This window comes from Engystomops pustulosus, chromosome 6, assembly GCF_040894005.1.
Source record: "Engystomops pustulosus chromosome 6, aEngPut4.maternal, whole genome shotgun sequence".
Taxonomy (NCBI): domain Eukaryota; kingdom Metazoa; phylum Chordata; class Amphibia; order Anura; family Leptodactylidae; genus Engystomops; species Engystomops pustulosus.
Window position 1 is genome coordinate 104,392,000 of NC_092416.1, and position 27,195 is coordinate 104,419,194.

Here is a 27,195-nt window from a genome sequence, read left to right on the forward strand (position 1 = left end):
TATTCTTGATTTTGGTCATTAACCCCTTAAGGACCAGGCCCTTTTTCGTTTTTGCGTCTTTATTTTTCACACCCCACCTTCAAAAATCTATAACTTTTTTATTTTTCCATGTAGAGAGCTGTGTGATGGCTTGTTTTCTGCGTAACAAATTGCACTTGATAGTGATGGCATTTAATTGTCTATGCCATATACTGGGAAGCGGGAAAAAAATTCTGAATGCAGTGAAAATGGTGAAAAAACGCATTTGTGCCATTTTCTTGTGGGCGTGGATTTTACGTCTTTCACCGTGCGCTCCAAATGACATGTCTAATTTCTTCATTGGGTCAATACGATCACATGGATACCAAATTTGTATAGGTTTTATAATGTTTTCATACATTTACAAAAATTAAAACCTCCTGTACAAAAAAAAAATTCTTCATTTTGCCGTCTTCTTGCGCTAATAACTTTTTCATACTTTGGTGTTTGGAGCTGTGGGTAGTGTCATTTTTTGCGACTTTTGATGACGTTTTCAATGCTTTTATTTTTAGAATTGTACGACCTTTTGATCACTTTTTATTGAATTTTTTATATTTTTGCGACTTTGGGCACTATTTTCCGTTACGGGGTTAAACGCAGTAAAAAAACATTCTTATATTTTGATAGATCGGGCATTTTCGGACGCGGTGATACCTAATGTGTTTATGATTTTTACTGTTTATTTATATTTATATCAGTTCTAGGGAAAGGGGGGTGATTTGAATTTTTAGGTTTTTTTAATATAATTTTTTATTTTTTATTTTTTTTTTATTAAAAATTTTTACTATTTTTCAGACTCCCTAGGGTACTTTAACCCTAGGTTGTCTGATTGATCCTACCATATACTGCCATACTACAGTATGGAAGTATATGGGGATTTTGCACACCATCTATTACAATGTGCAGATCGCACATTGTAATAGATGGCCTAAAATATGATAGCCTCGGATCATTGTGTGATCCGAGGCTGTCATGGCAACGGATCGCCGCTCCCCGATGACGTCACGGGGAGCGGCGATCGGAGCCAAGATGGCGGCGCCCACGCGCCGCCGGCTTGTTAATGCAGCCGGCAGCTTTGCCGGCGGCGATGAAAGGGTTAACACCCGCGATCGGTACAAGCACCGATCGCGGGTGTTAGCGACGGGTGCTTGCTTCATTGTGAAGCAAGCACCCGGCGTGTATGAAGAGGGCTTAGCCCGTGAACCCTCTTCATACTACCCCATGCGCAATAAAACGTACAGGTACGTCTTATTGAACTATGGGGTTAAACATTCTTTTTGTGTAAGTAACCACGGAGCATGAACATCTCTAGCCAGAACCCAAGACCTATCCTCAGGACCAAAACCTTTCCAATGGACCAGGTACTGCAGGGAGTTACCTACCAATCTGGAATTCACAACCTTTTCCACCTCAAACTTCAGGTTCCCCTCCACAATAAATGGAGAAGGAGGGTCAGGTAGAGGCAAAACTGGCTCAACATACCGCTTAAGAACCTGATGGTAACCGGGTTAACAATTTGAGCAATAACAAAAGGACCTACAAATGAAAAGATAACATTCCATTTAGCCAGTATCTAAAGCAATGATCTTGAAGAAACGGTTCCAAAAGAATGGGTACCCTGCTCATATCCTGAAAAATGCCTACAAAAGAAGCTCTAACCTTACACAAAAAGTGACCAAAATCAAGAGTAAAAAGTCCACAGACCCACCTTTGGTCTTCATTACCCTATACACTGACAAACACAAACAAATCAAGGATATCCTATGCAAACACTGGCACATCCTGAAAGGGGATAATGCACTAAAGAGAATCATTCCCAAACACCCCAACATTATGTTAAGAAGGGAAGCCACCCTTAAAAACATCTTAGCCCCCAGCCAGATCAAACAACATGGAACCAAATGTATGGAAACCACTAGGCCAATGGTCAGGAGATGTGCCCAACCAATTTACGGGTAATTACGAGTCTTGCTATTATTAAGTTAGCAGAGCGGGAATGAAAATTCCTTACTACCGCTCTGTTGCTGGAAGTCAGTGCAGGAGAAAGTGCTCCTGGTTGGGAAATGGCTCTTTCTCTTTCTTTCTTGCTCTTCTAGGTCTCTAGCTCAGTTGGGCTGTTCTGCAGAGCTGTTGGCTGGAGTCTCCACATGGTCACTGCTACCCGCCGCCAGGTCCGGATTATAGATGGGGGTGAGCTGCGGGCATTAAACTTGCAGCCCCAGTGGCAGACCGCTGTTGCTCCTGGACACGAAGCTGACTGTGTCTCTATGTAACTGGGAGTGATGCGCAGCGGCTGTGCTGCAGAACATCTCTCCCAGCCATGCAGGGACAGTCAGATCGCCTTGCGGTAAAGTTGGTTACAGACTGGTACCGTGCCTTCAACCCCGGATGCCTCTCAGTCCCTGGTAGGAGACAGTGAGTTGTCTGTCTCTGCCTGGAGTGATGTACAGCAGCAATGCTGATGTATTTAGTCTGGAAAAGAGACGACTACGTGGGGACATTTATTATTTATTTAAATATATGAATGGTCCATACAAAAAATATGGTGGTAGGTTGTTTCAGATTAGATCAAATCAAAAGACGAGGGGGCACTGTCTCCGTTTGGAGAAATCAAGGTTTAATCACCAGAGGCGACAGGGCTTTTTTACTATGAGAACTGTCACTCTGTGGAATAGCCTGCCTCAGGCGCTGCCTTTTTACACCTAAATAACATTGATGGTTATGTTATATAGAAGTGTTTCTCCTAAATCCCTTCCTCATCCAATCCCTTCCCTTCCTTGGTTGAACTTGATGGACAAGTGTCTTTTTTCAACCGTATAAACTATGAAACTATGAAGCATCGCTTTCAGCCAGAGACAGTCAGCTCGCTATAGTGTGGTGTCAGCATCACACAGGGTCACGTACATTGCATTCACATGTGACCTGCTGTGAGCCGGGGAAATGCGCTCTGTATACTGCCGGCTTATCTGCTGAGAGAGAAGGCTTCGCTGTCTGTCATGGATCCACACTTCCCTTTACAACTCTCCGAAAGGTATTTTTTGAGAGAAGCTATGTCATGGGCTGGGGGTCCCTGCCAGTGAGGGGGCTGGGGGTCTCTGCCTGTGAGTGGGCTGGTGGTCTCTGTGCCTGTGAGTGGGCTGGGGGGATCTGTCTTGGCTGGGAGTCTCTGCCTGTGAGGGGGGTTCGATTTGTGATTTGTCTGGGCTGGGGTTCTCTGCCTGTGTGTGTGTGTGTGTGTGTGGGGCTGGCATATGCCCTGGGCTGGGGGTCTCTGCCTGTGAGGATGAGGGGAATCTGTCTGCGCTGAGGGTCTCTGCATGTGAGGGTAACTCTGTGTTCTGGGCTCTGTGGGGGGGCATCTGCCCTGTGCTGGGGGTCTCTGCATGTGAGGGGGCATCAATCTGTCAAGGCTGGGGGTTTCAAGCTGTGGAGGGAGGGGGAATCTGCCCTGGGCTGGGGGTTTCTGCCTGTATAGATGTATTACTGGGAGTGAGACGGCTGTATGTGGATGCCTTACTTGGGGATTGGCGGCTGTATGTGGATGTATTACTGGGGTGAGGTGGCTGTATTTGGAGGTTTAACTGGGAGTGAGGCGGCTGTATGTGTATGCATTGCCGGAGTTTGGCGGCTATATGTGCATGTATTACTGAGGGTGAGGCGGCTGTATGTGGATGTATTACTGGGGGTGAGGTGGATGTATGTGTATTTATTACTAGGGGTGAGGCGGCTGTATGTGGATGTATTACTGGGGGTAAAGTGGCTGTATGTGGATGTATTACTGGGGGTGAGGTGGCTGAATGTGCATGTATTATTGGGGGTGATGTGGCTGTATCTTTATGTATTACTGCGTGGATAGTGGATAGTGAGCAGGATAATTTGTATGATTGTTGCATTCGGTCATGGCCTCCACCAGATTTTGCGTCCAGGGGCCCCCACCAACCTTAATCCGGCTCCTCAGCACTTGATTTATTAATTGCAATTGGCAAACAAATATAAAGCACATGTGATGTTTTAATCCTAATTAACATTCACTGTGGTAGAAATTGAATACATAAATGTCTAATCACAGATACATATGTCATAATAACAAGAAATACACAATACAGTGGGTGTGGAAAGTATTCACACCCCTTTAAATTTTTTAATTCTTTGTTTTCATTAATATTACATTTTGCAGTATGGAGATGGCAGAAAGTCAAAGTCAACTAAAACGTCAACCCTCTGCCAGTTAGGGCTTTATGGCCGAGTGTCCCGACAGAAGCCTATCCTCAGTGCAAGGCAAATGAAAGCCCACATACAGTTTGCAAAAAAAAAAACAAGAAGGGCTCCCAGACTACAATAAATACGGTTTTCTGGTCTGATGAGACAAGCATTGAACTTTTTGGTGTTAATTCTCTGTGTTATGTGTGGAAAAAAACAGGCATCATCACCTGCCAAATTCAATCCCAGCAGTGAAACAAGGTTGTGGCAGCATCTTGCTATGGGAGTGTTTTTCAGCAGCAGGGACAGGGTGATTGGTTGCAATTGCAGAAAAGATTAACGCGGCCAAGTGTCCTGGATGAAAACCTCTTCCAGAGTGCTCTGAACCTCATACTGGGCCAAAGGTTCCCCTTCCAACAAGGCAATGACCCTAAGCACACAGCTAAAATAACAAAGCAGTGGCTTCAGAACCATTCTTGACTGGCCCGACTAGAGCCATAAAAGGTGTTTCTACTCAAAAAATTGCAAAGGATCTGAGTACTTGTGACCATATGATATTTCAAATAAAGGTGCAAAATTATCTACATTTCTGTTTTTTTCTGTGAAGATGGGGTGTGGAGTGTACACTAATGAGCAAAAAAAAAAAAATTTTGATCTTACCAATTGGCTGCAATAAAACAAAGGGGTCTTTGTAGCCACCGTGTATATGTATATGCATAGTCTCGATATGAAAAATAGGTTATAGATTTATATGAAGTGCTGAGGTCAATGGAAGAGGCTTCTATTATTAAGGACAGGTAAAAATCTAAAATAAAATTGCCTATGGCATCAGTGCAAGGATATTCTTACTGATTATAGAGGATGACATAGGAGGTTTATTAGTATTCATTGCATTATCCAGCCAGATTGAGAAGCTCTTCTCCGTGTATAGTTTTCAGATCCAGGAAAATCATCAGCAATCATGCATAGATTGTAAAGTTAGCGCATATGATTTATGAATCAGAAAAGTAGCATTGTCACAGAATAGCACATAGGAAAACGTCTATCCAAAAAAATGGTGTTGTCACAAAATAGCGCACTGCAACATGCCTATCAACAAAGTTTTGTAATCACCCAATAGCGCAAAGGTACACACTATACAAAAATTTTAGTCACTCAAAAGCATACAGAAACACGTTTATCCAAAAAGTTTTGTTGTCACAGAATAGTGTACAGAAACACATTATCTGGAAACTTTAGTTGTCACAGAAGAGCGCACAGAAACACTTTACCCAAAAAGTTTTGTTGCCACAGAATAGCGCACCTTAAAATGTCTATCTGAAAAGTTTTGCTGTCACAGCAGAGCATATAAAAAGAATTCTATCCAAAATGTTTTGTTGTCTAAGCATAGGTCACAGGAATAAGACTATCCAAAAAGTTGTGACGTCACAGAACGTTGTCATAGAAGAGCGCACAGGAAAATGTCTTTCCACAAAGTTTTGTTGTCATAAAATAGTGCACATAGACTGATTATGTACAAAGTACTAAGGGTAGTACTAATGTACTAAGGGTCCGTGGATTTCCGTTTTGCGCCACATTTAGCAGGGGATTTTGGCGCACGTGATCGGATTTTGGCGCATCGGTGCCGGCTTGCACACGACGGATTCAGACTATGTGCGGGATTTAACATTTCGAATTGTGTCGCAAGACACGCACTTACAAGCATCAGGAAGAAGAAGGTGAACTCCGGCGGACCTTGGCGCGAAAGCGACGGATGCAGGAATTCGGGCGCACGAGCTACGTGAATGACGCCGGACTTCATCTTCGTCTGACCGTCCGAATCGGGGATCGCGTCAGGACCGGGTAAGTAAATTTGCCCCTATATGTTACTACATTTTGGGAAGGGATAATATCAACTAATATTTATGTTTTTAACCCTTCTCTATGCAGAACTACCTAAGAACACACTTTCTCTCTTATTGCCTTTATTTCATGATAGTTTTTTTTTTTTGGGGCGAAAATTGACTGATACGGTGAACATTTGATCCTCTTCGTAATGTGACTACATATTAATACTGCAAGACAGAACATGTCTATAAAGTTATATGTAACACCAAAAACACCCACATGTTCTGAAATAAAGTTTTTATTTCCCATCATCCTCCATTATTTACACCTATGTTATGACGTTCTCACACAAATTCTTATGAAGCGCGGAGGGTTCTGTTATTGTGCGGCTAATACAATGGCACACATCTAAAAGTGACTTTTATTATCTCATTAGCTTGGTTTATGGATATATAGTTATTTGGGTTACCATTGTGTAAGGGAGCATATAATGATAGATCTGTGTGATGCTCAGTGCATTCTCTGCAAAAATAGTTTGGTGTTCCCTGTGGATTTAACCTTTGCTTTGCTGCATATTTTGGGGAATATATTGTTGTGGGGCATGTATGATCTCCTCACATCTTACTGTTTTAGGAAAGTATGTTTTCTTTATATAAGCATTCTGGATTTGTACATATTTTGGAAGAAATTTTGATTGTTAATTGCCAAATGCATCGCCTGGTTGTCTGCTTTCAAAATGATATAGGTTTTATGGCGCCTTTACCCTTTTTTCTGTTTCTGTGAAAAGCAGATATTTAGTTATTTCAGTTGTAGTGAAAGTATGATGATTTGTTCATGTGAACGTATCAATATGAGGAATTTGTGAACTCTTCAATTTTAAGTATTTTTTATAAAATGTTTCAGTTTGAATCAAAATTGCATGAAGGCGCCTCTCTCTATAAACTGTTTAGAAAATATTTTCTTTCAGAAAATATGTGGTTTACTGCGGTTTACTTTAATTCTTTTTGATGTAATTTCGATTTTATTTTTAAACGTCAAAATTGTAAAAATTGATCTGGTCAATAACGCGACAAAATATCCAGAAATGCCCAGTGGTGAAAGGGTTAATACCCCTTGGTTGAATTCCCTGGTGAAGATGCTTATCATCCATCTTCTGTCTATATATCTATCTGTCTGGTTATCTATCTCCTATAACCTGACCATATATATAACTTGCTTTTTCTCTATTTATGAATCTTCAATTTTCTTTATCTCTCTTATCCATCTTCTGTATATATCATCTACTTTATAGTTTTGCATCTAGAAATCTCTATCATCTTTCATATTTGTCTTCTATCATAATAATTATAATTAATAATTCTTTATTTATATAGTGCACACAGATTATGCAGCGATGCACAGAGCTTGCCAGATCAGTCCCTGTCCCTATGGGGCTCACAATCTATTCAACCTACCAGTAATTTTTTGGAGTGTGGGAGGAAACCGGAGGACAGAGGAAACCCACACAAACACGGAGAGAACATAAAAACTCTTTGCAGATGTTGACCGCAAGGCTGTAGTGCTAACCACTGAGCCACTGTGTTGCCCATCAATCTCCTATTATCTATATATCTCCTATAAATTTTTCCCATATTGCAGTTCGTTTTATCATACTAAGGGGAGCCTCCTACTGACTGTGACTGGTCGTAAAATACTTTTATTTTGGGGCCCCACTTTTAGTTTTGCCCAGGGCCCCACTTTGTCTAGAACCGGCCCTGAATACAGATAACCCCCAACTCGCATCAAGAGGACTTAGAATTCCTTAGAGGTAGGCAGACGATCCTGTCTGAGAATTCCCTACGCATGATCGAATATCTCTATGCATATGAAAAAAATCATTTACTTAAACTACAGGAAAAGCTACAAAAAGAAATCCAAGAGATACAAATATTTAATCAACATCCTGATTTCGTAGGCCTTGAAAGTAAACTAAAAAAATACATTGATACTCTTGTGAAAGAGATCAAGGAAAAAAACATCAGAAATACCTTAGGGACAGAAGGGACTTCGAGACAGGGTAAATTTATCTTCAGAAAAACAACCAAAGGGGTAATAACCCAAAACCCCTATATACTGATATTTCAGAATCTGACCTCTCCAGCATACAGGATCTTGGACCAGTCCAGTCCAGTCCCCCAGAGTAGGAGGTTCCAAACGAAAGAACAATAGGAATCGGAAATCCCCTCATCATAAGAGAACTACGAACAACCGTGAGAACCATCTAAATACCACGGTAGCAGCACCATGTACGAAATGAACATTCTCCCCAACTCAAGTGGACATCCTTCTGTACCTTTTTCCTCTTCCTCACTATCTACCAGTCAGCAGTTTCCCCCCACTGCATCAATAGCACAACCAAGACATGTGGACCCCAAGAAAATTACAGAATCACCACGCACAATCACAAACCCACTGTACAACCACTCCCATCCAACACACAGACTTCTGTCATACCACATCTAACCACTACGTCCTTTCCATCTCCTTTTTTAGGAACACAAACCCCAAGCATACAACTCAGGGATCAAGAGAAATGGGCGTACAACGGGAAGTGATAACTTCAGCAAGATCGGATCCCCAGAATAACTTGGTCATGAACCTGTCTTCAAAAACACTTTCACCCCAGGTGTATTCACTCTTACAAAAAGGCCTTACCTTTACACCGACACCTCTTAGTGACAAGTTTCTGTGGATCAAGGACATAAACTTGTTCGCTCGGAAACTTGCAGTACATAAAATGCACAAGGAAGAGGAAACTGACAAAAAAATACTTAAACAGAGAGAAACTCAGGCATTGGAGGCACTTTTAACACTGGAGGAGGAGAACTTTTCAGGTCCATCTGCTATACATGCTCCCTTGACAGACATGCGACCTAGATCAAAACACACTCTCCCTTTCTCTAAATACCAGAACATTGATACGTTTGTGAAATTGGTCACCAGTGAAATAGAAAAATTGAAAATGAACAGAAAAGAACAATATAAAAACCTGTGTACAGAGGAGACGAAGAGGAGACTTACAAGCGGACTTTGACCTGACAGTGAAACCCTCCGACAAGGGGGGTAACACAGTAGTCATGGATACCAAGGACTATGTGGACATGTCCACAGACTCCTATCAGATAAACATACTTATGAGACTCTACGCACTGACCCTACACCATTATATATCAAGGAATTGGAGCAACTCTTATCTGAGGCCAAGAAAGACAACTTACTCAGTGACAACGAGTAAAAAGTCCTATTTAATGCCCACGCCACGGTGGCAACATTCTATGCACTGCCTAAGGTGCACAAGGGGCGCACACCCATCCTGGGTAGACCAATAGTCTCCGGCTGTGACTGCTTAACACAATCTTGCAGTATATACATAGACAAGATGCTCCAATCCTTCGTAAGTGCCTTACCATGATATTTACAAGACACTAAAGACATCATTAGAAAGATACAAGACTTAACACTAACACCTAATACGCTTATCGCGAGCCTCGATGTTGAATCTTTATATAGCAACATCGAACACCATCTTGGCCTCAGGGCAGTCGAGTCCTTCCTCAGTACTAAGGGAATTCAATTCAGGTAGCACAACAGGTTTCTGCTAAAACTTCTACATTTTCTGTTAACCCATAATTATTTTCTCTTTAATGGTTCCTTCTACCACCAAGTTAGAGGGATGGCGATGGGGGCGACTTGTGCGCCCTCATACGCTAACCTCTTTCTTGGTTGGTGGGAGGATACCATAGTCTTTTCAGAAGAGCTGTCTAACTTCATCCAGTATATAACATACTGGGGAAGGTTTATAGATGATGTGTTGATACTATGGGATGGGGACAGAAAGCTGTTCGATAACTTTGTTGACCGACTTAATACCAGCGACATAGGAATGCGATTTACATCAGAAATCAGTGATATGCAGATTAATTTTCTGGATCTCACCATCTATATTGATCCACTGGGACGCCTAAAAACTGATATATATCGTAAACCTACTTCCACTAACAACTTACTTGAATGGAACAGTTGGCACCCACAATCCCTCAAGTCTGGGGTCCCCATAGGGCAATATCTAAGAGCGCGCAGGAACTGTTCAGATGAAGCATACTTCAAGAAGGAGCGTGATAACCTCTATAAGAGATTTAGAAGTAGGGGTTATCCCAAAAAGTGCTTATGCAAAGCCTACGCTAGGGAAAAGAACACCGATAGGAGTACACTCTTTCAGAGTAAGGCACAACAGCCGGCACAACAGGTCATAAGATGCATTGGCATCTATGATGCTTATGGTGAGACTATCAAAAAGATCCTTTCGCGATATTGGCCTGTACTCACTGCTGATCCGGACTTGAGGGAGAGACTCACTGATAGACCCACAATTACATATCGTCGAGGCCCCAATTTGTGTAACTTTCTAGTGCATAGTCACTTCAGTGAAGCTTCAGCATCTACACATAGATCCAGAAACTCCATCTCAGGTTCTTTCCCATGCGGTTCATGTTCATTCTGTCCACTGATGCCAAAGACTAGGAGTTTTATAAATCCAGCAAATAATGAAACTATTTTCATCAGACGTTACATGAATTGTAATAGTACTGTCGTGATATATGTGGCACAGTGCACCTGCCCACGTATATACGTGGGCAAAACCATACAACAGCTCCGGAGGAGAATCTCCAGCCATATCAGTTCGATCATGACTAGTAAAGATACCCCCATTTCTAGGCATATAAGACTTCACCATGGAGGTGCCCTTCGCTTCTGGGCCATTGATCAGATACAGACAGGACCACGCCAGGGTTCAACGAAGGATTCACTTTTGACAATTTTCTCTAGATGATTTATTGGGATACTTACAGTGCTCTTATTAAGAGAATCAGCCACTCCCTATATCCTAAATTTTGAATCACCAGGAGCCCTCCCATTAAAATCAGGGAAGCCAATCGATCCTGTGACAATGCCCTATGTAAATAGTACTTATTGACTGAACATAATTTTCGTGCCAACAGAATTCATCTAATTCATATCCAGTTTAATTCTGTAAAGCGATAGGTGAGGGGCATCTGCAAGAACAGGGGCACTGATGTTATGCCACTGCCTTGCTCTAATCAACGGGGGTCACTAATCTGGAGGTACAATTTGCCCACAGCCATCAACTGGGGATTCAATGATGATACGGACCTCTGACTGTATTTACCTTAAACATCTATGCAGGTCCCCGTATATAATCAATAAGTGAAGATTAGGACAATTGATGGCATACAATTGTACCACTCTAGTCCCTCTATACGCAGTCACCCTCACCTGGCCGAGCATAACCTAAACTATGCCAATATAATACTTACCCATCAAGATGGCAGCTTGGTACCATCACGGTTGGGACCAGACCTCCATACCTGTAGCAAAGGGCATTGACATGCGCAGAGAGATTTTTCCTCTCATGATTGACAAAGTAGGGGAGCATGCGCAATAATGTACTCCATCCCGCGATTGTCTAAGTACGGGAGCATGCGCAGTAGTCACACTCTAGTGTTTCGGATGATGTAAGATCTGCCGACACGGCTCTGTGGACACACCTCCCAGTGACAAACCCCTGATGAAGCCAGTCTACTGGTGAAACATGTTGGGGGGCTAAAATCTGCATGTTTTAACCAGCAGTGTGTGTGTGTCCATTGAGCGAGATGGCTGAATTCATACATATAGTTAGCTCGATATAGGGTGGTTGAGGGGTTTCTTCCCCCAGGGAAGTTAGTCAACATCTAACTTTAATATAGGATCAGGAGAATAAGGAATAATCACCTCTATAGCTACCGCAATACCATAGCGGTCCCGCGCCGGGGATCACGGTGGCAGCCCTCAATAGGGCAAATTTGCCCAGAGAATTTCCATAGTAATAACATTGCAGTGTGTACAACAATCTATGTGACTGGATACCTCCTGTGAGGGTTATAGAGTGTGACTGATAGACACAAGTGGTTGTCATATATCAAAATCTCTAGTCCTTATAGACTATTGCCATTCCTTACACCTACTCCATGGCTATTTAGTCATTGCCACCCAGAGCAACAATCACTGTGACTGTCAAACCCTATAAGCCAGCTGATCTTGTTCGGTGGTATCGCCATACACTGTGTTTTTAAGCACATTCTCCTTTGAACACCTAGTGGCTTAGCCACCCTATTTTATGATATTAGATAAATTAAAGTTAAGTTTTATCATATCATATTGTCCGGATATGGGTAGTTTTTGTCTGCCTCAGGCAGTTTTGTAAATAAATTAAAAGGTTTAGAAATCCCTGCCGGGACAATTGGTCCAATTCTTGTGCTAAAAGTTTGTCATACCCATGTCATACCCATGTGGGGGTTGCTCATTCTGCAGATATATGACCAGTAAGAGGAGTTTCACAGACTCAGATGATAGACGCACATATGATATAAAACATTACATAAACTGCAAATCGACAGGAGTGATTTATGTGGCACAGTGCACCTGCCCCAAAATTTACATCGGAAAAATGGTGCAAGAACTGAGGAGGAGGATGTCCTCACACCTCAGCACCGTAAGGACCAATAAAGACACGACGCTAACCAAACACATGAAACTTATGCACAAAGGCAATCTGGAACAGCTTAGATTCTGGGGCATCCATTGTCTAAAAACTGGAATCAGAAGGGGCGCCCTAGATCGGAGACTCCTACAACTTGAAGCAAAATGGATCTATCGCCTGGGGACCTTATCTCCCAAGGGTCTGAATGAGGGTTTTACGTATGCAGCTTCTCTGTGATTTAAGACATACAATATAGTGATATGGTCTGATTTGGATCTTACAAGAACTGCTCCTACCACTGAATATATATATACATACCCCGTCCAAAGGACACACCAGATCACATATATAGACTAGGTTAACCGATTGCTCAATCCGATTTAAAATCACTGGAAATACTTTGAGGAAATCCCCCATCATCATAAACACTAAAGACCATATATAAAAAATAATCAAACCTTCTGTTACGGCCACTGTGGAAAAACGAGTCTACGTACGTGGCAGACAAAGTCCGCTGTCATGCGCTCTTGACACTTTCGTCCTGAATATGAACAGAATTTCTTGCCATGCACCCCGTCCCCCTCACTAATCATGTGAACTAAGTCCATCGTGGTATCCCCGACGGTCTTACTTACAATTCAGGCTAAGTCCAAAGTCATGCGCTTTTAGTGTATCCTTCGCTGTGACCATCTAAGTCCATCGACATGCGCAGTGGAATCCCTGACTCGCAATATAGTTAGAGTCTACGGGCATGCGCATAAGGCACCTGGGCTCATGTTGTAGACAGAGTCTACAGACATGCGCACTAGATAGCCTAGGGGGCGGAGCAGCATCGGACTAGACAGACCTGCTGGTACACACTCTGATTGGACCACCAACCATTCCACTCCCGATTGAAAACCAATCGGGAGACAGGAGGGAGGCACCCACGGACAAGGTTACAAACCTGACGGTAGCGATTTGTTGGCGGAAACCGAGATTCCCTCAATGCCATTGGTTTGACAGGACCAGGCCCCCAGTGATTGCGTCACTAAAATAGTCTATATATGACACAGACGGTCTGGCGTGCCGCACTATAGCCCCGATCACCCTGAGGACGCCACGGCATGTGGCGAAACATGTCGGGGGGGCTAATCTGCTAGTTTTTAATTCAGAGGTAGTAGACAGCTGGACACCAAAGGTGCAGGAATGACATAGTTAGTCCGCGGCAGCAGAGATCACCTGAAGTAGTATAGAGAGGGCAATAGTAAGAGCTGTAGAACATCGTGGGGCTCTGTTATATACAAAAAACCCAGTGAATAGGATCTACAGTCCTATGAATAATAGAGTACAGAAGTGGGTCGAATAACCCAATGTGAAATACATTAAACAGAGGAAAACGGACTCCCCAAGTAGTCTCAGCTCCTAAACCCCTCTATCTGAGGACTGAGTGTACTATCAGTCCCCTCTATTGTGGTTGACATATACTGCCAGATAAATCCTGACCACCTAATTAAGGTGTAAACTCCAGCATCTGCACTCTGTTAACTTTTAAACACTTTTTCTTTTGGACGGAGTCTATTCATCTTTTAGCGAATATTAATAAAAGTTATATTTTAAGTGACCAATGGGTTTATATGTCCCTGTTGGACAATTTTCTATGTTATGCTAAATCCAAACCCAGTCACAATGTGGTCCAAGTGAAAAAAACTCTGTTGGTGATTGTACTTGTCTAAAAACAGCACACAGGAGCATGTTTATCCTAAAAGTTTGGTTGTCACTGAAAAATGCGCAGGAACACCCATATCTGCAAAGTGCACAGGATCACTTTATACGCAAATATTTGTTGTCACAGAATAGTGCACAAGAACATGCCTATCCGCAAAGTTTCTTTGTCACAGAACAGCGCACAGGAACACATCTATCCAAAAAGTTTTGTTGTCACACAATAGTGTACAGGCACGCTCTAGCCAAAAAGTTTTGTTGTCACAGAATAGCGCACAGGAACACTTGTTTTCCCAGGTCTGCAACAATCCCTGACCTAGAATATTTCACTAAATCAATTATGCAGCTTTAGGGGCATAACTGCAGTGGTAGCGACCATAGCAGCTGCTATGTGACCTGCAGCGTCAGTGGAGCCCCAGCAGGCGACCTTACACACACCTCCCAACCGTCCTGAGACAGAGACCCTGGGCAATGAGAGATTGTCATGCTGTTCCCGGCATTGTCCCGGACCAAGAGTCTCCTGGACCTGGTACACACTAGTAGATGAAGAGACACACTGTCGGGAGCAGCGCCCCCTGTGTGAGGTGTGCCTTGTGACCTGGCCATACACCCAGGAGACTCCTCTGCAGCTTCTGGTAGTTGTGGAGGTGCAGGTGGAGGGTGGCAGCACAGAGACAGAGGCTAGATTGCTGCCTTTTGTAAAGTGCCCCCCTCCTCATTCATGACCAGCAGCTCCAGACCTCTACACTGAGTAGCTCCACAACAGGGATGAGGGAGGATAGCCTGCCACTCACCTCATACAGTGAGGGTCAGTGTACTGTCTGATAGAAGACATTTATCAGGGCTTGTGTGTCAGTTTTGTGACGTACAAGCCCTGAAATATACACCTTGCAAACCGCCAGACATTGCGATTATTTTGCACATTGTACAGCTTCATATGTATATAACAGAGCACATCTTTCGCAGAATGCACCTTGAGCGCCAGATAAGAAATTTTGGGTGAGGAGAAATAGACCGCACAGAACAACAAGACTATATTCACTCATCTCTACTTCCTGTCCTCCACCCCATCCATCTGATCAGCAGCTACTGGGACAGATTTGGCCTCTGACACTGCCCTGGGATAAAAAGACTACCTGAGCGAATATATATGAGTGTGTACAGGGGCGCACCACCCATGAGGCGAGTTGAGATTCTTGCCTTGGGCGGCGCCACCTGGTTGACAAGTAGACGGGCCGGTGATAGTTGGAGGGTGGAGTCTATGGGGGGGTGGCGATAGAGGGTGGGGCGGGCACTGGCCATAACTAGTGGGTGGGGTGTAGGGGCTGACTGGGGCCGGTGGAAAAAGAAAAAAAACAACATGCTCACCTTTCAGACGTTCCCCTGAGGCTCCTCTAATGATCATTGGCAGCTCGCACCGCCGGCAGGCACACAGACTATGACGTTGGAAAGAGGCTGAAGTCATAGTTTGTAAGCCGCTGGCACACACGGAGTCGCTGGCATGCATGGAACTGTTCTGGGCAGGGGCGGCTGGCTGTATACTGGGGTGGGGAGGGGGGCAGGCAGGCTTAATATAGAGGGGCCGGCTGGCTGTATAGTGAGGGGGGATCAGGCAGGCTGGCTGGCTGTATACGGGGGAAGGGGGGGGCAGGCTGGCCGGCTGTACACTGGGGGGGCAGGCTAGCTGGCTGTATACTGGGGGGGGGGGGTCAGGCAGGCCGGCTGTATACTGGGGGGGATCAGGCAGGCTGGCTGTATACTGGGGGGGGGCAGGCTGGTTGGCTGTATTCTGGGGGGGACAGGCTGGTTGGCTGTATACTGGGGGGGGAGGGCAGGCTGGTTGGCTGTATACTGGGAGGCAGGCTGGATGTATACTGGGGGGAGGTTGGCTGTATACTGGGGGGCAGGTTGGCTGTCTATATACTGGGGGACAGGCTGTCTGGCCGTATACTTGGGGGCAGGCTGTCTGGGTATATACTGGGGGGGAGGCTGTCTGGGTATATACTGGGGGGAAGGCTGTCTGGCTGTATACTGGGGAGAGGTTGGCTGTATACTGGGAGCAGGTTGGCTGTATACTGGGGGCAGGTTGGCTGTATACTGGGGGCAGGTTGGCTGTCTATATACTGGGGGGCAGGCTGGCAGGCTGTATACTGGGGGCAGGCTGTCTGGGTATATACTGGGGGGAAGGCTGTCTGGCTGTATACTGGGGGGTAGGCTGGCTGTATACTGAGGGGGCAGTTTGCAAATATACTGGGGAGGGGCTGGCTGTATACTGGGTAGGCAGGCTGGCTGTATATTGGGTGGGCAGGCTGGTTTTATACTCAGGGGATATACTGGCTGTATACTGGGGGGCTAGATTGTTATATATTGGGGGCAGGCTGGCTATATACTTGGAGGGACTGGCTGGCTATATACTGGGGTGGCAGGCTGGTTATATACTGGGGAGAGGCTGGGTGGCTCTATACAGGGGGGCTGGCTGCATACTGGGGGGCTGCTCGGCTATATACAAAGGGGCTTGGCTGTATACTGGGGGTCTGTTATGGCGGACTCTATGTACATGTTCAAGAGAGGCCTGGATGCCTTTCTGGAGAGCAAAAATATCACGGGTTATGGGGATAAAACATTTATTTAATTCTTAAAGGTTGGACATGATGGACTTGCGTCTCCTTCCAGCCTTATATACTATGATACTATACTATGATACTATGAATATACTGGGGGGGGGCTGTCTGGCTATATACAGGGGGGCTGGCTGGTTATATATTGGGGGGCATGCTGGCTATATACTTGGAGGGACTGGCTGGCTATATACTGGGTGGCATACTGGGGAGAGGTTGGCTGGCTATATACAGGGGGGACTAGAACCCAGGACTCCAGCACTGCAAGGCAGAAGTGCTACTCACTCAGCCACTGTGCTGCCCTAAGGCATAGTAGTTATATTCCTGTACATAGGGGGCAGTATTATAGTAGTTATATTCCTGTACATAGGAGGCAGTATTATAGTAGTTATATTCTTGTACATAGGAGGGAGTAGTACAGTATTTATATTCCTGTACATAGGGGCAGTATTATAGTAGTTATATTCTTGTACATAGGGGGTAGTATTATAGTAGTTATATTCTTGTAAATAGGGGGCAGTATTATAGTAGTTATATTCTTGTACATAGGGAGCAGTATGATAGTAGTTATATTCTTGTACATAGTGGGCAGTATTATAGTAGTTATATTCTTGTACATAGGGGGGAGTAGTACAGTATTTATATTCCTGTACATAGGGGCAGTATTATAGTAGTTATATTCTTGTACATAGGGGGTAGTATTATAGTAGTTATATTCCTGTACATAGGAGGCAGTATTATAGTAGTTATATTCTTGTACATAGTGGGCAGTATTATGATAGTTATATTCTTGTACATAGGGGGCAATTTTTATTAGTATAAAACAAACAAAAATACAGAAATACTTTTCTATCAAATAAATCAAAATCAGAAGTCATTCAGTACATCAAATCATACATGTGCATAAGAGAAAGAAAAATAGATTAACTGTAACTTGAATCCATTTTGGCTAAAAAAAAAGGGGGAAAACGTAAGAAAACAAATACAATCACATTGTACAATCATATATCAGTATAAATTAATGTTCCTCCACAGACTCAAATTATTCTCCTTTTTCTTGACCTCTAATGACTTGATCCACCTTAGTTCTGACATGATGAGGCTTATGGCTCTATCATGATGGAAGGTCTCACCATGTATGGACAACCTAGTCCTGGTTTGCCAGTGATAATACTTTGTGATCTGGATTACCATATACATGTTCTCCCGGTTGATGTTGTTTACATTAGATTTTATACTGTGGAGGATTTCCAGGTACTGTAGGGACTGCAATGATGGACTCCTAAGCTTGGCAGATATGTCACGCCAGATATTCCGTACACACTTAGGAACTTTAGGTTCCCCCTAACAAAGAGCTTAAAATGTAATGATAGCCAGGTGATGTTGTGAAACTTAGGGGGCAGCCTCCGACCATTCAGAAACCTTGGACTGTCGGACCTCGGTGCTGGTTGGACAGTCTGGAAGTGCCAGCTGTAAACAATAGAAGGTCTTACATATTTGGGAATACTGATCTTTCCAGGTCTTACTCTCAATAAAACACTTGTCTATACCCCATACACCTTATTCCATAGTGCAGATACTGGGGAGGAAGCCAGGAGTCCATCGACCCCTCTTGAGACTGCCACCTTGTATCCAGGGTTCTGTAAAAGGCAATATATAGTCTGTGACACTACTTACCCACAGGAAACCATTTTTGAGTCCAGGCAACCAAAATTAACTTTCAGAAACATGGAATCAAAGAAAACCTTTGGATTTAACATATCCAGTCCACCCTCTCTCCTCTGCAGGTAGGTGATCCCTCTTTTGACTGGGTTCAACCTGTTCCCTATAAAAGTTGGAAGAACAGGCTAAAAAGCCTAGCGGAGAAAGATTCTGGCAAAGGAAAGACAACAGAGATGTAGAGGAAGACAGGGACCAGGTAAGTCTTCAGCGGAGTAACCCTTTCTCTATAAGTCAGCCTCCAGTTCTTCCATCGCTGAACCTTTACATTTCTGGCTTCCAACTTCTCCTCCCAATTTAGTCTGGAATTGTCTTCCCTCCCGAATTTGACCCCAGGGATTTTAATATGGGTAGAGGCCTTTGCAAACTGAGGCTCAGATATCACCACATGAGGCTTAGATATCACCACAGTTACATCATCCACGTAGGCATCCACCCAGGGCCAAGCAATGGGGGACCGGCACCCCCTGAAAATCGCACCGCTGCAGTGATCTAAGGAATGGATTGATAGCAAACACATACAGTAGTGAACTCAGAGGAGAACCTTGTCGCACCCCTGCCTCTACCCTGAAAGTGTCCCCATGCCAACCATTGATCAAAGGAACGTTCTCAGCCTCTCTGTACACCGTTTTCAGTCAATCTACAAATTCTCCCCGAATACCGTACTTTGATAAAGTGGCCCATAGATATTCATGGTCAACCCTGTCAAAGGCTTTAGTCTGGTCCTGACCTACAACATATCTCCTACACCACTTTAAATCTCTCAAACTTCTCTGTTATGGAGATGACTGCTCCAAAGATGTTCTGCCCTTTTACTGTGCCATACTGACAGCCTGCCAACAGTTCTGGGGACAAACAGACTAACCTAGAAAATAGAATTTTTGCCATAATCTTCCTGTCACCATACAAGAGGGCGATCAGCCTCCAGTTCTTGAGGGCAGTAGGAACTTTCCCTTTGGACTGCATAATTAGCGATGAGACCCTCATGGAAGGAGGCATCAGGTGATTTTCTAGACAATTTCTGTAAACATCCTCAAGGATTGGAGCTAAGAGGTCTCTGAACATCATATAAAATTCTGCTATTATACCATCTGGACCTGGTGCCTTCTTCAGATTTAACCTATCAATGGCCTCTTATCTTCTCCACTGTTATTTTTACTGTTAAAGGAGAAAATTCTCAGGGCCTGGAGTTGCTTCCAAGAATTGGGTCACTTTTTCCTTATCCAAAGCCTTTTTCTGAAACAAGTCAGTATAGTAAGATCTGACCACCCCCAGGATTCCCTCCCGAGACTCTTGTAAAACACCCTGGGAGTCAGTGAGACTTGCGATCAGTCTTCTCAGATTTCAGCCAGTCAATGGTTGTTGGTGATCCCCACCTGCCGAATAGAGTGACTCCAATTCTTTACGCAGTCTCAGATACTGGCTGTACCCTTTCTTTCCTTGACATCCTCCCACTAGTCGGCCATGTTGTCATAAAAATGCACTCTGTCCAGTTGATTCTGGAAGAAAGTGTGTATATATTTCCGGACAGAATTATTATCTAATAGACTAGAATTTAGTCTCCATAGCCCTCTACCAGCCTTAGGATACTTTATAGTACCCAATCAAAAATATAAGGCCAAGTGATCTGAATATGGGACATTTCTTTCCGTTCTCTCACTAATGGCTTCTGCAGTACTCACCAGAGCAGAATCTATCCTACTTCTGCGTCCTGCACATATGTAGGTGAACTTAGGACTCCTACCACCCCGTACAAAAACATCAGACAGGCCAGACTGCTGAATTATACTATTTAGGACCAGAGTCTTCTACCTCTTATGGTGTCCCATCAATACCTCTGTGAGTCTATGGACAGTGACATTATGGGTATTAAACAAGATAGAGACTCCGGCATAAGGCTCCACAGCTAGTGACCAAAAGGACGGACCACACTGCCAATCTCTCTCGGCCTCTCACATTAGACCCAAGGTGTTCAATGGAGTCTGCCTTGAGATATTTCAGATGTTCGTACACAACATGTCTGGGTTTTCTAGCTTCAATGCTATTCACGTTACTGGTGACCACAGTAAGATGGAAGTCTGCCATCAGGAGAAAAAGTAGAAAGACCATCTCCATCATCATAGATCAGAGTCAGAGTTGTCTTCCATATCCCATACAGACTGAGACCCGGCATGTAGGGTTTTCCTTTTTGTCAAAGGATCCCCCTCTGGATCATCGTCATATTCCTCCATCATGCGCTTCAATTCTCTCTATAAATCGTCATCTTCATCTGACTCTGACAGTACACTGTACCTGCTGTGACTGTAACATCAGCCTGACTCTCCACTTTCATTTTGGTGGGTTTTTGAACAGTGGTCCATGCACTCTCAGGTTTGTACATGCTCGTGTCCTTCTTTCTCTTTTTTACATTCCTATTTTCCCCGGTGGTGGGTCAGGGGAAGGGACAGGCACTGGCTGCTCTACTGGCTGCTATACTACCTCCATGTCTCCTCCGGTGTTACCTATCTCTGGGTGATCCAGGTCAGTATCCCTCATGTCAGAAGTTTCTGGCACTGTGTAAACTGACCCTGATAATAGCGCATCCTCATCTGGTACATCTGCACCTTCCATCAGATCTTTATCAGGGAGGTCCAGGCTTCAGAACAGTCTTGAGGCTTTAGGTGCCAGGCTTCAGGACAGTCCCTGTGGGGGTGACCAATCTGACCACAAAGGGGGACAGACTGTCCTGAGGGGGGACATCAGAACATGATGGTGAAATTTGCTGTATCTGGCTTTGAGATGGAAATGCAACTAAACTTTTTCCACCCCTCAGTATCTCTATAGCGGGGGTATTGAGCCCAGAACTGGTCCAGAACTGCTGCAGGTTCTCCTGGATGGTCTGTCTCTTGAGTAATGTCCTCCTCTGCCAGCCCAGGGTGGAGGTGGATTGTCCACCTGAGGCATGGGATGGAGGCTGCTGCTCACTCTAGATGATTCTTGCTTTAGCTCTTGTCAATACTTTTGCTTTGACCACAGGTAAACCTTCACTCACACTAGCAGGTTGATTCAAAAGCTTTTTACTTTCAGTGGATTTCATTCCATTCTTTGAATCTTTAGGATTCATATCCTTTGTTATGCATAGCTGGATATTTTTTCCCCAGATTAGGCCTTGAAGCCTGGGCCTTGCTTGGAGAGCTTCCCCACCCATGGTGGCCCCGCCATGGGCTAGCTCCAGACATCAAGAGCACAAACCACACACAACCTCACTTCTAGGAGGAAGGACTATAGTAGTTATATTCTTGTACATAGGGGGCAGTATTATAGTAGTTATATTCTTGTACATAGGACCAATATTATAGAAGTTATATTATTGTACATAGGGGCAGTGTATATATATAAATCAGATTTGAGTTGTGTTCTTTTAGGTAATAAGCTTTATTCCTGTACAGGGGAGGTAGTATGAGTCTCTTTCTCTGCGCTGTACATGTTGATATGGACCATCTATAAACAGTTTGTGTGGAGTTTAGTAACTCCTCTCACATAACATGGTCACACCTACTTGTTTTGATCCCTGCCCACAGAATGGGCCCACTTTATTTTTTTTTTCCAGGGCCACTTTAAATTCCCAGTCTGCCCCTGGATGTGTGTGTATTTGTATGTGTAGCATGCTTATAGCCTTTGTAGAGTTTATATGGTGCAGTGTTTATATATGTGTGTTATGCTGTGTTGTGTTTTTGTGCTTATTACAGATGGGCGAATTTATTAAAATTCAATTCGACACGGTTCAATTCGAATTGAATCACGGCAAGTGACGTAATGGTACGTCACATGCAGGGTGCGGGTGTGGGCTGAGCCCTCTCCATAGCTGGTAAGTCTTTGCTGCATATTGCGGTAACATCCGCGATCAGTGCTAGCACCAATCGCGGGTGTTTTCCCTCCGGCTTCAAAAAGATGTGCGCCGCCATCTTGCCGAGGATCGTCGCTCCCCGTGACATCATCAGGGAGCAGCGATCCATCGCCATGACAGCCTCGGGTCTTCCTAAGAACCAAGGCTGCCTCGGTTTAACCCCTTCATTACAATGTACGGTCAGCACATTGTAATAAATAAGGGAAATCCCCATGTACTGCCATACTGTAGTATGGCAGTAAATGAAAGGATTAATCAGACAACCTAGGGGTAAAGTACCCCTGAAAAATAGTAAAAATAAAAGTAAAAAAAAGTTTAAAAAAAAATTATGACAAGAAAAACTAAAAATTCAAATCACCCCCCTTTTCCTAGAACTGATATAAAAATAAATAGAGTAAAAATCATAAACACATTAGCTATCACTGCGTCCAAAAATGCCCGATCTATCAAAATATAATAACTTTTTTTCACTGCATTTAGCCCCAAAACGGAAACTAGCACCCAAAGTCGAAAATGACACTTTTTTGCCATTTTGAAAAATATAAAAAAATTCAATAAAAAGGTTGTACAGTCTTGAAAATGATAGCAATTAAAAAGTCATCAAAAGTCGCAAAAAATGACACCACCCACAGCTCCGTACACCACAGTATAAAAAGGTTATTAGCACTAGAAGATGGCTGATATATATTTTTTTTTTGTACAGAAGATTTTAATTTTTGTAAACGTATGAAAACATTATACAGCCTATACAATTTTTGTTTCCCTACCGCCATACAGTGAGGAACACTACCACCATATAGTGAGGAATCCTACCGCCATACAGTGAGGAACACTACCGCCATACAGTGAGGAACACTACCGCCATACAGTGAGGAACAATTCCGTCATACAGTGAGGGACACTACCGAAATACAGTGAGGGACACTACCGCCATACAGTGAAGAACACTACTGCCATACAGTGAGGAACACTACCGCAATACAGTGAGTAACTCTACCGCCATACCATGAGGAACACTACCGCAATGCAGTGAGGAATTCAACCAACATACAGTGAGAAACACTACCGCCAGACAGTGAAGGACAGTACGGCCATACAGTGAGGGACACTACCGCCATAGAGTAAGGGATCCTACCGCCATGCAGTAAGGCAAACTACCGCCATACAGTGAGGGACACTAACACCATACAGTGAGGGACACTAACACCATACAGTGAGGGACACTAACACCATACAGTGAGGGACACTAACGCAATACAGTAAGAAACAATACCGCCACACAGTTAGGAATACAGCCATACAGTGAGGAACAGTACCTCAATACATTGAAGAACACTACCTCCATACAGTGAGAAACACTACCGCCGTAAAGTGAGGAACACTACCGCCATACAGTAAAAATCATAAACACATTAGCTATCACTGCGTCCAAAAATGCCCGATCTATCAAAATATAATAACTTTTTTTCACTGCATTTAGCCCCAAAACGGAAACTAGCACCCAAAGTCGAAAATGACACTTTTTTGCCATTTTGAAAAATATAAAAAAATTCAATAAAAAGGTTGTACAGTCTTGAAAATGATAGCAATTAAAAAGTCATCAAAAGTCGCAAAAAATGACACCACCCACAGCTCCGTACACCACAGTATAAAAAGGTTATTAGCACTAGAAGATGGCTGATATATATTTTTTTTTTGTACAGAAGATTTTAATTTTTGTAAACGTATGAAAACATTATACAGCCTATACAATTTTTGTTTCCCTACCGCCATACAGTGAGGAACACTACCACCATATAGTGAGGAATCCTACCGCCATACAGTGAGGAACACTACCGCCATACAGTGAGGAACACTACCGCCATACAGTGAGGAACAATTCCGTCATACAGTGAGGGACACTACCGAAATACAGTGAGGGACACTACCGCCATACAGTGAAGAACACTACTGCCATACAGTGAAGAACACTACCGCAATACAGTGAGTAACTCTACCGCCATACCATGAGGAACACTACCGCAATGCAGTGAGGAATTCAACCAACATACAGTGAGAAACACTACCGCCAGACAGTGAAGGACAGTACGGCCATACAGTGAGGGACACTACCGCCATAGAGTAAGGGATCCTACCGCCATGCAGTAAGGCAAACTACCGCCATACAGTGAGGGACACTAACACCATACAGTGAGGGACACTAACACCATACAGTGAGGGACACTAACACCATACAGTGAGGGACACTAACGCAATACAGTAAGAAACAATACCGCCACACAGTTAGGAATACAGCCATACAGTGAGGAACAGTACCTCAATACATTGAAGAACACTACCTCCATACAGTGAGAAACACTACCGCCGTAAAGTGAGGAACACTACCGCCATACAGTGAGGAACACTACCGCCATACAGTGAGGAACACTACCGCCATACAATGAGGAATCCTACCGCCATACAGGGAGGAACACTACCGCCTTATAGTGAGGAACACTACCGCCACACAATGAGGAACACTACCACCATACAGTGAGGAACACTTCCGTCATACAGTGAGGGACACTACCTCCATACAGTGAGGGACACTACTCCCATACAGTGAGGAACACTACCCCCATACAGTGAGGAACACTGCCCCCATACAGTGAGGGACACTACCACCATACAGTGAAGAACACTACCGCCATACCGTGAGGAACACGACCAGCATACAGTGAGGAATTCAACCAACATACAGTGAGAAACACTACCGCCAGACAGTGAAGGACAGTACAGCCATACAGTGAGGGACATTACCGCCATAGAGTGAGTGAAACTAACACCATACAGTGAGGGACACTAACGCAATATAGTGAGTAACAAACCGCCACACAGTTAGGAATACAGCCATACAGTGAGGAACAGTACCTCAATACATTAAGGAACAACCTCCATACAGTGAGGGACACTACCGCCGTACAGTGAGGGACACTACCGCCATACAGTGAGGGACACTACCGCCATACAGTGAGGGACACTACCGCCATACAGTGATGGACACTAACACAATACAGTGAGGAACAATACCGCCACACAGTTAGGAATACAGCCATACAGTGAGGAACACTTCCCTTGTTGAGAAGGACCTGGGGGTACTAGTAGATCATAAATTGAGTAACAGCATGCAATGTCAAGCAGCTGCCTCTAAAGCTAGTAGGATCTTGTCATGTATCAAAAGTGGTATGGACTCTCATGATAGAGATGTAATATTACCACTATACAAGGCATTGGTTCGGCCTCACCTGGAATATGCTGTCCAGTTCTGGGCACCGGTCCATAAAAAGGATGCCCTGGAGCTGGAGAGGGTTCAACGTAGAGCCACAAAAATGATAAGGGGTATGGAGGGTCTTAGTTATGAGGAAATATTAAAACAACTAGATTTATTTAGTCTGGAAAAGAGACGACTACGAGGGGACATGATTAATTTATTTAAATATATGAATGGTCCATACAAAAAATATGGTGGTAAGTTGTTTCAGATTAAATCAAATCAAAAGACGAGGGGGCACTGTCTCCGTTTGGAGAAATCAAGGTTTAATCACCGGAGGCGACAGGGCTTTTTTACTATGAGAACGGTCAATCGGTGGAATAGCCTGCCTCAGGCGCTGGTCACAGCAGGGACAGTAGAGAGCTTCAAGAAGGGTCTAGATGCCTTTTTAAACCTAAATAACATTGATGGTTATGTTATATAGAATTGTTTCCCCTAAATCCCTTCCTCATCCAATCCCATCCCTTCCTTGGTTGAACTTGATGGACAAGTGTCTTTTTTCAACCATATAAACTATGAAACTATGAAACACTATTCCCATACAGTGAGAAACACTACCGCCATACAGTGAGGGACAGTAACGCAATACAGTGAGGAACAATACCGCCACACAGTTAGGAATACAGCCATAGAGTGAGGAACACTAAACCCATACAGTGAGGAACACTATCGCCATAAAGTGAGGAACACTACCACCATACAGTTAGGGACACTACCGCCATACAGTGAGGAACAATACTGCTACACAGTGAGGAACACTACAGCCATACAGTGAGGGACACTTCTGCCATACAGTGAGGAACACCACTGCCATACAGTGAGGCACACTACCACCATACAGTGAGGCACACTACCGCTATACAGTGAGAAACTCTACCGCCATACAGTGAGGAACTCTACTGCCATACAGTGAGTGAAACTACCCCCATATATTGAGGAACATTACCGCCATACAGTGAGGAACTCTAACGCCATAAAATGAGGAAAACTACCACCATACAGGGAGGAACACTGAGGCAATACAGTGAGGGGCACTACCGCCACACAGTGAGAAATACAGCCATACAGTGAGAGACACAACCGCCATACAGTGAGGAACAGTACTGCCATAAAGTGAGGAACACTATCACCACACAGTAAGAAATACACCCATACAGTGAGGAACACTACCGCCATACAATGAGGAACAGTACCGCCAAACAGTGTGGAACTTTACTGCCATACAGTGAGGAACACTACCGCCATACAGTAAGGAACACTACCCTCATACAGTGAGGAACACTACCCCCATACAGTGAGGAACTCCATCGCCATACACTGAAGAACACTATCCCCA

General features: G+C 44.0%; 1 protein-coding gene across 3 annotated transcripts in view; it reads right to left on the reverse strand.

The window, feature by feature from the left end:
- MAMSTR (MEF2 activating motif and SAP domain containing transcriptional regulator) overlaps positions 1 to 27,195 on the reverse strand; it is a 195,172-nt gene that overhangs the window by 10,057 nt on the left and 157,920 nt on the right. The window lies entirely within an intron of this gene.